Below are 13,789 nucleotides of genomic sequence, written 5' to 3' on the forward strand. Positions count from 1 at the left end.
AGGCTCTGGTTAAAAGTAGTGCACTACAAAGGGAATAGGGTGCCATTAGCCCTATAGGCTCTGGTTAAAAGTAGTGCACTAGAAAGGGAATAGGGTGCCATTAGCCAAAGGCTCTGGTTAAAAGTAGTGCACTAGAAAGGGAATAGGGTGCCATTAGCCCTATAGGCTCTGGTTAAAAGTAGTGCACTACAAAGGGAATAGGGTGCCATTAGCCAAAGGGCCCTGGTTAAAAGTAGTGCACTAGAAAGGGAATAGGGTGCCATTAGCCCTATAGGCTCTGGTTAAAAGTAGTGCACTAGAAAGGGAATAGGGTGCCATTAGCCAAAGGGCTCTGGTTAAAAGTAGTGCACTAGAAAGGGAATAGGGTGCCATTAGCCCTATAGGCTCTGGTTAAAAGTAGTGCACTAGAAAGGGAATAGGGTGCCATTAGCCAAAGGGCTCTGGTTAAAAGTAGTGCACTAGAAAGGGAATAGGGTGCCATTAGCCCTATAGGCTCTGGTTAAAAGTAGTGCACTAGAAAGGGAATAGGGTGCCATTAGCCCTATAGGCCCTGGTTAAAAGTAGTGCACTAGAAAGGGAATAGGGTGCCATTAGCCAAAGGACTCTGGTTAAAAGTAGTGCACTAGAAAGGGAATAGGGTACAATTTGGGACTCTCCCCCAGCCTGTACATGTGTTAAAACCTACTAGTACCTGTACATTACCCAGCCAGAAAAAAATACGAATAACGTCTACAGGTAAACAGACTACTTCTCCTTTTATGTCCGTCGGCGTAGCGTTGTGTCAAAAACATACAGCAGTAAACAGGTTTTATACAACCGTGTTTGTTTGAACAGAATGCTTTGACATCACTAGGTGACATCACAGGAGGGAGCGTGAAGGTTCTTTATGACGTCATTATGTCGTCATTATGATGTCATGATGATGCTATTGTGTTGAGGAGATGAAGGCCTCCCGCTCCACGGTGAAAATCCTCACCTCATCGCTTCACGTCCCAAACAGCAGCCTATTCCCTATAGTGACCAGGGACCGTAGGGCTTTTATTTTGGAACACAAAAGCTTGTAAAAAAAAAAACACCGTCTCTCAGCTCCAAATGATTTTAATTTCGCTATTCCATAAGTATTCCCAGGCATAATATATAGATATATGATTGTATACAAATGTAAGCAAGGTTTGAAATTATGATGTTTTAGTCAAATTCTCTCTTTGTTTGGGCTTGTTGCAGTCAATTTGCATTCCACAAATGATATGTAATTATATTCAGGTCCCCTGACCAGCCACTCGAGAAAATTAAAAAAATCCGCCTGTGGTTGAATCTAGATGATGATCACTGGGGTCCAGGGTGCTATTTGGGCCGCATTAATCCCCTCTGCCCCCTCAGTGACGAGTCTAGGGACTGAAGGGAGTGAGATTCCCGAATGGAACTCAGCCGTCATCCTGTTCCGAGCACCATGACGTCTCCATGGCAACTTAGCAGCAGCTGGTTCTGGAAGGAGAACAACGACTCCTCCCCCAGAGCAGGACAGGAAGACTGTTTAGAACGGCTTTACACCTTGTTCATCCCTTCGTCCTTCTGTCTCATCCTCGCTTCCAAACACGTGTTCCTCTACGCTGGAGCCAGGAGGCAGTGACATTCTGTACCATTCCATTCTTCTGTCTCACCCCCCACCCCTCCTCTTCCAAAAGCACTCTCTCCAACTCCTCTCTCCTCCCCCTCCTCTTCCAAAAGCACTCTCTCCACCTCCTCTTCACCCCCCCCCTCCGCTCCTCCTCTTCCAAAAGCACTCTCTCCACCTCCTCTTCACCCCCCTCCGCTCCTCCTCTTCCAAAAGCACTCTCTCCAACTCCCTCTTCACCCCCTCCTCTTCCAAAAGCACTCTCTCCACCTCCTCTTCATCCCCCCCTCTTCCAAAAGCACTCTCTCCAACTCCTCTTCACCCCCCTCCTCTTCCAAAAGCACTCTCTCCACCTCCTCTTCATCCCCCCTCCTCTTCCAAAAGCACTCTCTCCACCTCCTCTTCACCCCCCTCCTCTTCCAAAACCACTCTCTCCACCTCCTCTTCACCCCCCCTCCTCTTCCAGAACCACTCTCTCCACCTCCTCTTCACCCCCCTCCTCTTCCAAAAGCACTCTCTCCACCTCCTCTTCACCCCCCCCTCCTCTTCCAAAACCACTCTCTCCACCTCCTCTTCACCCCCCCTCCTCTTCCAAAAGCACTCTCTCCAACTCCTCTTCACCCCCCCTCCTCTTCCAAAAGCACTCTCTCCAACTCCTCTTCACCCCCTCCTCTTCCAAAACCACTCTCTCCACCTCCTCTTCATCCGGTTCGGTTCAGTCTTTCTCTGCGTCATTGTTCCTTCCTCCACCTCCTACTTCCTCCCGGCTCCACTTCCTGTTTCAGTCCACCTTCTCCACCTTACCGATGATCTTCTCCTCGTAGATGGGCAGGACGGCGTCGTCCTCTTTGACTTCTTCAAACACCACGCCACAGTCAAACTCATCACTCACCTTCTTAAAGTAGAACCTAGAAGACACACACACAATGAGTCAACACACACACACAGTGAATCAACACACACACACACACACACAGTGAATCAACACACACACACAGTAAATAAACACACAAGTAGTGCCCTACGTAGGGAACAGGGTTAGAAGACAAAACTTCATCGTCCACAGGTATTCACCCCTGTTCCCTTCATAGGGCCCATAGGGTTCTGGTCACAAGTAGTGCCCTACGTAGGGAACAGGACGCTCATGTGGGACACCACCATGGTCTCCAGAGCTTAATCTCCACGGCGACAACCTCTCACCTGTAGAAGCCCTTCTTGGTGAGGAGCTCCTTGAACTGTCCCAGGGTCACCACGCGACCTTGGCCGTGGTGCGGTAGGGGATTGGCTCGCCACAGAAGTAGTACGCCACAGTTACGTTCTCACACTGTGACCCCTGCTTCTTACTGCTTAGAGACTTCTGTCTAGAGGAGAGGAGACAGACAGCACTGCTTAGAGACTTCTGTCTAGAGGAGACAGACAGCACTGCTTAGAGACTTATGTCTGGAGGAGAGGAGACAGACAGCACTGCTTAGAGACTTCTGTCTGGAGGAGAGGAGACAGACAGCACTGCTTAGAGACTTCTGTCTGGAGGAGAGGAGACAGACAGCACTGCTTAGAGACTTCTATCTGGAGGAGAGGAGACAGACAGCACTGCTTAGAGACTTAAAGGCCTCCTGCTCGAACCCCCTGATCCTAATCAACACTAACCCTCGTTCCAACCTCAACCCCTTCCTCCTCTTACCTCTGTTTAGCCTGCAGCAGGGCGGCTCTCCTCCTCTCCTCCTCCAGTCTCCTCCGGGCCTCCTCTAACTGAGTGAGGGGGTTGGAGTGCGGGATTGGGAGGCATGGTGGGGTCCTGGATGAAGGGGTGGGAGGGCTGCACGTTGTTCCGCAGCTGGGCGCTCACCCAGGGGTGCACTGCCCCAGGACGCTCCACAGAGCTGGGTCTCAACAGCTCCACACTCCCTGGGTCTTCCTGGAGCCTGTGGTACTCCTAGAGGGGAGAGAGAGAGAGAGAGAGAGAGAGAAGGAAACCGAGGGGGAGGGGGAGAGAGAAAAAGAGAAGGCAAGAGAAAGAGGGGAATGGGGAGAGAGAAAGAGGAGGTTAGTTAACATTGGAGTAAGTGAGGGACTGAGAGAGTGCGTCCTATGGTGTGTGTGTGTGTGTGTGTGTGTGTGTGTGTGGGTGTGTGTGTGGGTATGTGTGTGTGTGTGTGTATGTGTGTGTTACCCGTGAGTGTTCTTCTTGTGTCGTAGTGCCTCCCCCTCCATCATCCACTGCAGTATCTTGTGGTTTCTCTCCAGGTCCTCCAGCGGTACCTGGGCCTCCTGGACACGCCCCTCATCACCTTTACCTGTCGGCTCCGCCCCCTTCTTAGAGCCACGCTTCGATAGGGTGCTACCCTTACTGCTGGGGTGCAGGGAACACACACACACACACACAGGTCAGAATGGTAATGGTCCACATGATTAAGACTAGCTAGTTGACAGCGTTCTACATTAGTAAGACTAGCTAGTGGACAGCGTTCTACATCAGTAAGACTAGCTAGTGGACAGCGTACTACATCAGTAAGACTAGCTAGTGGACAGTGTTCTACATCAGTAAGACTAGCTAGTGGACAGTGTTCTGCATTAGTAAGACTAGCTAGTGGACAGAGTTCTACATCAGTAAGACTAGCTAGTGGACAGAGTTCTACATCAGTAAGACTAGCTAGTGGACAGTGTTCTACATCAGTAAGACTAGCTAGTGGACAGAGTTCTACATCAGTAAGACTAGCTAGTGGACAGTGTTCTACATCAGTGCGGCTGCACTGTTTTAGTCATGAAAATCGTGACTTGAGTCCGAGTCCTAGCCTCAAGTACGACAACACTGATAACACATAAACACCCCCCAGGTACTAACCTATAGCCCATTGCGTCTATGGTCCCAGCCCCATCTGCGTAGTTGCGCCCCTTCCCGGTAGAGTAGTGGTGGGCCTCCCCATTCCACAGGCCGCTCCCCTGGGTCCTGGAGCCTCCTCCTCCTCCACCCATCACCACCTCATCCATCTGGGGCTCTTTGGGCTTGGTGCCCCCTGGAGGGTAGTGGTAGCCATGCTTGTGGTGGTACACACCTGAGGGAACAGAGACATATAGGTTAAATAACTAGAACTCTACCTCTTAACCCAACAAAGATGCTGGTAGCCATGCTTGTAGCCATGCTGGTAGCCATGCAGGTAGCCATGCTGGTAGCCATGCTTGGAACCATGCTGGTAGCCATGCTGGTAGCCATGCTGGTAGCCATGCTTGTAGCCATGCTTGGAGCCATGCTGGTAGCCATGCTGGTAGCCATGCTGGTAGTGGTACAGCCTTTATGGACACATCCAAAAAGAGATTGGTTTAGCACTGGTCTTTGGTATATTTCACCTCTGTACCTGGGCCTGTACTTATAAAGCCTCTCAGGGTAGGAGTGCTGATCTAGGATCAGATTGACCTTTAAAATCATAAAGAATATGACTCTATGGACAGCACTCCTACTCTGATGCTCTGTTGGTTGAATACACTCCATCACATTGATTATACAACGTCAACACTATACATACGTAAACTACTGAGCTTGTCTGATGCTTTAAGCACGGAGATAAATGTTTTTAATGAAGACGCCAAAAATGACTAAAGAGGGAGCTAGAGATCATCATAGCCTAACCAGAAGGGGAAAAAACGGTTCCCTCCCGCTGCAGGTCTTCTCGGGTTCAGCCATTATGATTCTGAAGTTGCTGGTAACAGGCTGATCCAGCGGTAGGCAACCTTCACCATGTGGAGTGCCAAGTCATCCTACCAACCTTCTCCATGTGGAGTGCCAAGTCATCCTACCAACCTTCTCCATGTGGAGTGCCAAGTCATCCTACCAACCTTCTCCATGTGGAGTGCCAAGTCATCCTACCAACCTTCACCATGTGGAGTGCCAAGTCATCCTACCAACCTACTCCATGTGGAGTTGGAGTGCCAAGTTATCCTACCAACCTTCTCCATGTGGAGTGCCAAGTTATCCTACCAACCTTCTCCATGTGGAGTGCCAAGTCATCCTACCAACCTTCTCCATGTGGAGTGCCAAGTCATCCTACCAACCTTCTCCATGTGGAGTGCCAAGTCATCCTACCAACCTTCTCCATGTGGAGTGCCAAGTCATCCTACCAACCTTCTCCATGTGGAGTGCCAAGTCATCCTACCAACCTTCTCCATGTGGAGTGCCAAGTCATCCTACCAACCTTCTCCATGTGGAGTGCCAAGTCATCCTACCAACCTTCTCCATGTGGAGTGCCAAGTCATCCTACCAACCTTCTCCATGTGGAGTGCCAAGTTATCCTACCAACCTTCTCCATGTGGAGTGCCAAGTCATCCTACCAACCTTCTCCATGTGGAGTTAACTGGTCTAAGAACAGTGGGTTAACTGGTCTAAGAATAGTGGGTTAACTGGTCTAGGAACAGTGGGTTAACTGGTCTAGGAACAGTGGGTTAACTGCCTGTTCACGGGCAGAACGACAGATTTGTACCTTGTCAGCTCGGGGATTTGAACTTGCAACCTACCGGTTACTAGTCCAACGCTCTAACCACTTGGCTACCTGCCGCCCCCTACACTCTAACCACTAGGCTACCCTGCCGCCCCTACACTCTAACCACTAGGCTACCTGCAGCCTCTACACTCTAACCACTAGGCTACCCTACACTCTAACCACTAGGCTACCTGCAGAATCTACACTCTAACCACTAGGCTACCTGCCGCCCCTACACTCTAACCACTAGGCTACCCTGCCACCCCTACACTCTAACCACTAGGCTACCTGCCGCCGCTACACTCTAACCACTAGGCTACCCTACACTCTAACCACTAGGCTACCTGCAGCCTCTACACTCTAACCACTAGGCTACCCTACACTCTAACCACTAGGCTACCCTGCCACCTCTACACTCTAACCACTAGGCTACCTGCCGCCTCTACACTCTAACCACTATGCTACCTGCCGCCCCTACACTCTAACCACTAGGCTACCCTGCCGCCCCTACACTCTAACCACTAGGCTACTTGCCGCCCCTACACTCTAACCACTAGGCTACTTGCCGCCCCTACACTCGCACCACTAGGCTACCTGCCGCCCCTACACTCTAACCACTAGGCTACCTGCCGCCCCTACACTCTCACCACTAGGCTACCTGCCGCCCCTACACTCTAACCACTAGGCTACCTGCCGCCCCTACACTCTCACCACTAGGCTACCTGCCGCCCCTACACTCTCACCACTAGGCTACCTGCCGCCCCTACACTCTAACCACTAGGCTACCTCAGGCCAGGTAGCCTATAGGACTACTACTAATCAGGCCAGGTAGCCTATAGGACTACTACTATGTGTAATCAGGCCAGGTAGCCTATAGGACTACTACTAATCAGGCCAGGTAGTCTATAGGACTACTACTAATCAGGCCAGGTAGTCTATAGGACTACTACTAATCAGGCCAGGTAGCCTATAGGACTACTACTAATCAGGCCAGGTAGTCTATAGGACTACTACTAATCAGGCCAGGTAGCCTATAGGACTACTACTAATCAGGCCAGGTAGTCTATAGGACTACTACTAATCAGGCCAGGTAGTCTATAGGACTACTACTAATCAGGCCAGGTAGCCTATAGGACTACTACTAATCAGGCCAGGTAGCCTATAGGACTACTACTAATCAGGCCAGGTAGTCTATAGGACTACTACTAATCAGGCCAGGTAGTCTATAGGACTACTACTATGTGTAATCAGGCCAGGTAGCCTATAGGACTACTACTAATCAGGCCAGGTAGCCTATAGGACTACTACTAATCAGGCCAGGTAGCCTATAGGACTACTACTAATCAGGCCAGGTAGTCTATAGGACTACTACTAATCAGGCCAGGTAGCCTATAGGACTACTACTAATCAGGCCAGGTAGCCTATAGGACTACTACTAATCGGGCCAGGTAGCCTATAGGACTACTACTAATCGGGCCAGGTAGCCTATAGGACTACTACTAATCGGGCCAGGTAGCCTCATAGGACTACTACTAATCGGGCCAGGTAGCCTATAGGACTACTACTAATCGGGCCCAGGTAGCCTATAGGACTACTACTAATCGGGCCAGGTAGCCTATAGGACTACTACTAATCGGGCCAGGTAGCCTATAGGACTACTACTAATCGGGCCAGGTAGCCTATAGGACTACTACTAATCGGGCCAGGTAGCCTATAGGACTACTACTAATCGGGCCAGGTAGCCTATAGGACTACTACTAATCGGGCCAGGTAGCCTATAGGACTACTACTAATCGGGCCAGGTAGCCTATAGGACTACTACTAATCGGGCCAGGTAGCCTATAGGACTACTACTAATCGGGCCAGGTAGCCTATAGGACTACTACTAATCAGGCCAGGTAGCCTATAGGACTACTACTAATCAGGCCAGGTAGTCTATAGGACTACTACTATGTGTAATCAGGCCAGGTAGCCTATAGGACTACTACTATGTGTAATCAGACCAGGTAGTCTATAGGACTACTACTAATCAGGCCAGGTAGCCTATAGGACTACTACTAATCAGGCCAGGTAGCCTATAGGATTACTACTAATCAGGCCAGGTAGCCTATAGGACTACTACTAATCAGGCCAGGTAGCCTATAGGATTACTACTAATCAGGCCAGGTAGCCTATAGGACTACTACTAATCAGGCCAGGTAGCCTATAGGACTACTACTAATCAGGCCAGGTAGCCTATAGGACTACTACTAATCAGGCCAGGTAGCCTATAGGACTACTACTAATCAGGCCAGGTAGTCTATAGGACTGCTACTAATCAGGCCAGGTAGCCTATAGGACTACTACTAATCAGGCCAGGTAGCCTATAGGATTACTACTATGTGTAATCAGGCCAGGTAGTCTATAGGACTACTACTAATCAGGCCAGGTAGTCTATAGGACTACTACTAATCAGGCCAGGTAGCCTATAGGATTACTACTATGTGTAATCAGGCCAGGTAGCCTATAGGACTACTACTAATCAGGCCAGGTAATCTATAGGACTACTACTATGTGTAATCAGGCCAGGTAGCCTATAGGACTACTACTAATCAGGCCAGGTAGTCTATAGGACTACTACTAATCAGGCCAGGTAGCCTATAGGACTACTACTAATCAGGCCAGGTAGCCTATAGGATTACTACTATGTGTAATCAGGCCAGGTAGCCTATAATAGTCCACCCAGACGGGCCTCCTCAATGGACTAGTCCACCCAGACGGGCCTCCTCAATGGACTAGTCCACCCAGACGGGCCTCCTCAATGGACTAGTCCACCCAGACGGGCCTCCTCAATGGACTAGTCCACCCAGACGGGCCTCCTCAATGGACTAGTCCACCCAGACGGGCCTCCGCCAATGGACTAGTCCACCCAGACGGGCCTCCGCCAATGGACTAGTCCACCCAGACGGGCCTCCTCATTGGTCTAGTCCACCCAGACGTGGCCTCCGCCAATGGACTAGTCCACCCAGACGGGCCTCCGCCAATGGACTAGTCCACCCAGACGGGCCTCCTCCAATGGACTAGTCCACCCAGACGGGCCTCCTCCAATGGACTAGTCCACCCAGACGGGCCTCCTCAATGGACTAGTCCACCCAGACGGGCCTCCTCAATGGACTAGTCCACCCAGACGGGCCTCCGCAATGGACTAGTCCACCCAGACGGGCCTCCGCAATGGACTAGTCCACCCAGACGGGCCTCCGCAATGGACTAGTCCACCCAGACGGGCCTCCTCATTGGTCTAGTCCACCCAGACGGGCCTCCTCATTGGTCTAGTCCACCCAGACGGGCCTCCTCATTGGTCTAGTCCACCCAGACGGGCCTCCGCAATGGTCTAGTCCACCCAGACGGGCCTCCGCAATGGACTAGTCCACCCAGACGGGCCTCCGCAATGGACTAGTCCACCCAGACGGGCCTCCGCAATGGACTAGTCCACCCAGACGGGCCTCCGCAATGGACTAGTCCACCCAGACGGGCCTCCGCAATGGACTAGTCCACCCAGACGGGCCTCCGCAATGGACTAGTCCACCCAGACGGGCCTCCGCAATGGACTAGTCCACCCAGACGGGCCTCCGCAATGGACTAGTCCACCCAGACGGGCCTCCGCAATGGACTAGTCCACCCAGACGGGCCTCCGCAATGGACTAGTCCACCCAGACGGGCCTCCGCAATGGACTAGTCCACCCAGACGGGCCTCCGCAATGGACTAGTCCACCCAGACGGGCCTCCGCAATGGACTAGTCCACCCAGACGGGCCTCCGCAATGGACTAGTCCACCCAGACGGGCCTCCGCAATGGACTAGTCCACCCAGACGGGCCTCCGCAATGGACTAGTCCACCCAGACGGGCCTCCGCAATGGACTAGTCCACCCAGACGGGCCTCCGCAATGGACTAGTCCACCCAGACGGGCCTCCGCAATGGACTAGTCCACCCAGACGGGCCTCCGCAATGGACTAGTCCACCCAGACGGGCCTCCGCAATGGACTAGTCCACCCAGACGGGCCTCCGCAATGGACTAGTCCACCCAGACGGGCCTCCGCAATGGACTAGTCCACCCAGACGGGCCTCCGCAATGGACTAGTCCACCCAGACGGGCCTCCGCAATGGACTAGTCCACCCAGACGGGCCTCCGCAATGGACTAGTCCACCCAGACGGGCCTCCGCAATGGACTAGTCAATCAATCAAATTTATTCATGAAGCCCTTCTTACATCAGCTGATAACTCAAAGTGCTGTACAGAATCCCAGCCTAAAACCCCATACAGCAATGTAGAAGCACGGTGGCTAGGCAAAACTCCCTAGAAAGGCCAGAACCTAGGAAGAAACCTAGAGAGGAACCAGGCTATGAGGGGTGGCCAGTCCTCTTCAGTCCACTCAGACGGGTGTGAATCAGACGGGTGTGAATCAGACGGGTGTGAATCAGACGGGTGTGAATCAGACGGGTGTGAATCAGACGGGTGTGAATCAGACGGGTGTGAATCAGACGGGTGTGAATCAGACGGGTGTGAATCAGACGGGTGTGAATCAGACGGGTGTGAATCAGACGGGTGTGAATCAGACGGGTGTGAATCAGACGGGTGTGAATCCGACGGGTGTGAATCCGACGGGTGTGAATCCGACGGGTGTGAATCCGACGGTGTGAATCCGACGGGTGTGAATCCGACGGGTGTGAATCAGACGGGTGTGAATCAGACGGGTGTGAATCAGACGGGTGTGAATCAGACGGGTGTGAATCAGACGGGTGTGAGTCAGACGGGTGTGAGTCAGACGGGTGTGAGTCAGACGGGTGTGAGTCAGACGGGTGTGAATCAGACGGGTGTGAATCAGACGGGTGTGAATCAGACGGGTGTGAATCAGACGGGTGTGAATCAGACGGGTGTGAATCAGACGGGTGTGAATCAGACGGGTGTGAATCAGACGGGTGTGAATCAGACGGGTGTGAATCAGACGGGTGTGAATCAGACGGGTGTGAGTCAGACGGGTGTGAGTCAGACGGTGTGAGTCAGACGGTGTGAGTCAGACGGGTGTGAATCAGACGGGTGTGAATCAGACGGGTGTGAATCAGACGGGTGTGAATCAGACGGGTGTGAATCAGACGGGTGTGAATCAGACGGGTGTGAATCAGACGGGTGTGAATCAGACGGGTGTGAATCAGACGGGTGTGAATCAGACGGGTGTGAATCAGACGGGTGTGAATCAGACGGGTGTGAATCAGACGGTGTGAGTCAGACGGGTGTGAATCAGACGGGTGTGAATCAGACGGGTGTGAATCAGACGGGTGTGAATCAGACGGGTGTGAATCAGACGGGTGTGAATCAGACGGGTGTGAATCAGACAGGTGTCTTGTGTGCCATACATTTTATTTTTTATATATATATATTTGTCACTGCTCGACTAAAAAAAATATCTTGGTCGACCAACAACCTATCGACCAGTCGACTAAATGGGGTTTGCCCTAATTGAGTCTAACCTGGATAAATAAAGACGACATCAACACTAGAAGATGTTTATCATTGAGTCTAACCTGGATAAATAAAGACGACATCAACACTAGAAGATGTTTATCATTGAGACCAACCTGGTTAAATAAAGACAACAACACTAGAAGATGTTTATCATTGAGACTAACCTGGATAAATAAAGACAACAACACTAGAAGATGTTTATCATTGAGACCAACCTGGTTAAATAAAGACGACATCAACACTAGAAGATGTTTATCATTGAGTCTAACCTGGATAAATAAAGACAACAACAAGACTAGAAGATGTTTATCATGGAGTCTAACCTGGATAAATAAAGACAACATCAACACTAGATGTTTATCATTGAGACTAACCTGGATAAATAAAGACAACATCAACACTAGAAGATGTTTATCATTGAGTCTAACCTGGATAAATAAAGACAACAACAAGACTAGAAGATGTTTATCATGGAGACCAACCTGGATAAATAAAGACAACAACAACATACCTGCTCCCATCCCCGTTGGGTCCCCTCCCTTGGCTCCTGGCTTGTGACCTTTCACCCCTGGAGGCCACTGGGTTCTCCCAGAGTGAGGTGGAGGGCACACCCTCCGTCGGGGGAGCGGGACTTGGGCGAGTGTCTCCCGGTGCCTGGTGACTGACACCCGGCGTCTCCATCACTCTCTGCACGTGTTCGTCCAAGATGGCCTCCGGGTTCTCCTCGTGCGCGTCCTGTAGCGCCAGAACGCCGTTGTACGAGGTCTCTGAATAACGGGACCCGTAGTGGGGATAGAGGGACGAGGTGGAGGGGGAGGGGCTTGTTGCCGTAGGGGGAGGGAGTTTACCATGGAGACGTCGGGCGTCGTCCACCCTCCTCCTCCTATCACAGAGCAGGAGAGGAAAGAAGGGGCGGGGCTAGAGGAGAAGCAGGTTAGTGTGTGTGTGATGATTACCATCCAAAACCACGCACACACACACACACACACACACACACATCCAAACCACGCACACACACACACACTCACATCCAAACCACGCACACGTCACAGATACGTCACACACACACACATCCAAACCACGCACAGGCCAGATGTCACACACACCCAAACCACGCACACGTCACACACACACACACACACACACTCACATCCAAACCACGCACACGTCTACAGACACGTCACACACACACACACACACACACACACACACACACACACACACCCAAACCACGCACACGTCTCACACACACACACACACTCATATCCAAACCACGCAAACGTCACAGATACGTCACACACACACACATCAAACCATGCACAGGCCACAGATGTCACACACACACACACACACCCAAACCACGCACACGTCTCACACACACACCCAAACCACGCACACGTCACAGATGTCACACACACACACACACACATCCAAACCACGCACACGTCTCACACACACACACACACACTCATATCCAAACCACGCACACGTCACAGATGACACACACACACATCCAAACCACGCACACGTCACACACACACACTCACATCCAAACCACGCACACGTCTCACACACACACACACACACACACACACACTCATATCCAAACCACGCATTAATGTCACAGATGACACATACACACATCCAAACCACGACGCGTCTCACACACACACACACACACACTCATATCCAAACCACGCACACGTCACAGATGACACACACACACATCCAAACCACGACGCGTCACACACACACACACACTCATATCCAAACCACGCACACGTCACAGATGACACACACACATCCAAACCACGCACACGTCACATAGATGACACACACACACATCCAAACCACGCACACGTCTCACACACACACTCATATCCAAACCACGCACACGTCACAGATGACACATACACACATCCAAACCACGCACGCGTCTCACACACACACACACACACTCATATCCAAACCACGCACGTCAACACACACACCTCATATCCAAACCACGCACATGTCACAGATGACACACACACACATCAAACCACGCACACGTCACACACACACACACACACTCATATCCAAACCACGCACACGTCACAGATGACACACACACACACACACATCCAAACCACGCACACGTCTCACACACACACACACACACTCATATCCAAACCACGACACGTCACACACACACACACTCA

General features: G+C 51.4%; 1 pseudogene; it reads right to left on the minus strand.

Annotated features, from left to right (window-relative positions):
* Window positions 1-2,345: 2,345 nt before the first annotated feature.
* LOC135534931 (axin-1-like) lies at window positions 2,346-13,584 on the minus strand (annotated as a pseudogene).
* Window positions 13,585-13,789: the final 205 nt, after the last annotated feature.

This window comes from Oncorhynchus masou, unplaced genomic scaffold (assembly GCF_036934945.1).
Source record: "Oncorhynchus masou masou isolate Uvic2021 unplaced genomic scaffold, UVic_Omas_1.1 unplaced_scaffold_4182, whole genome shotgun sequence".
Classification (NCBI taxonomy): Eukaryota; Metazoa; Chordata; class Actinopteri; order Salmoniformes; family Salmonidae; genus Oncorhynchus; species Oncorhynchus masou.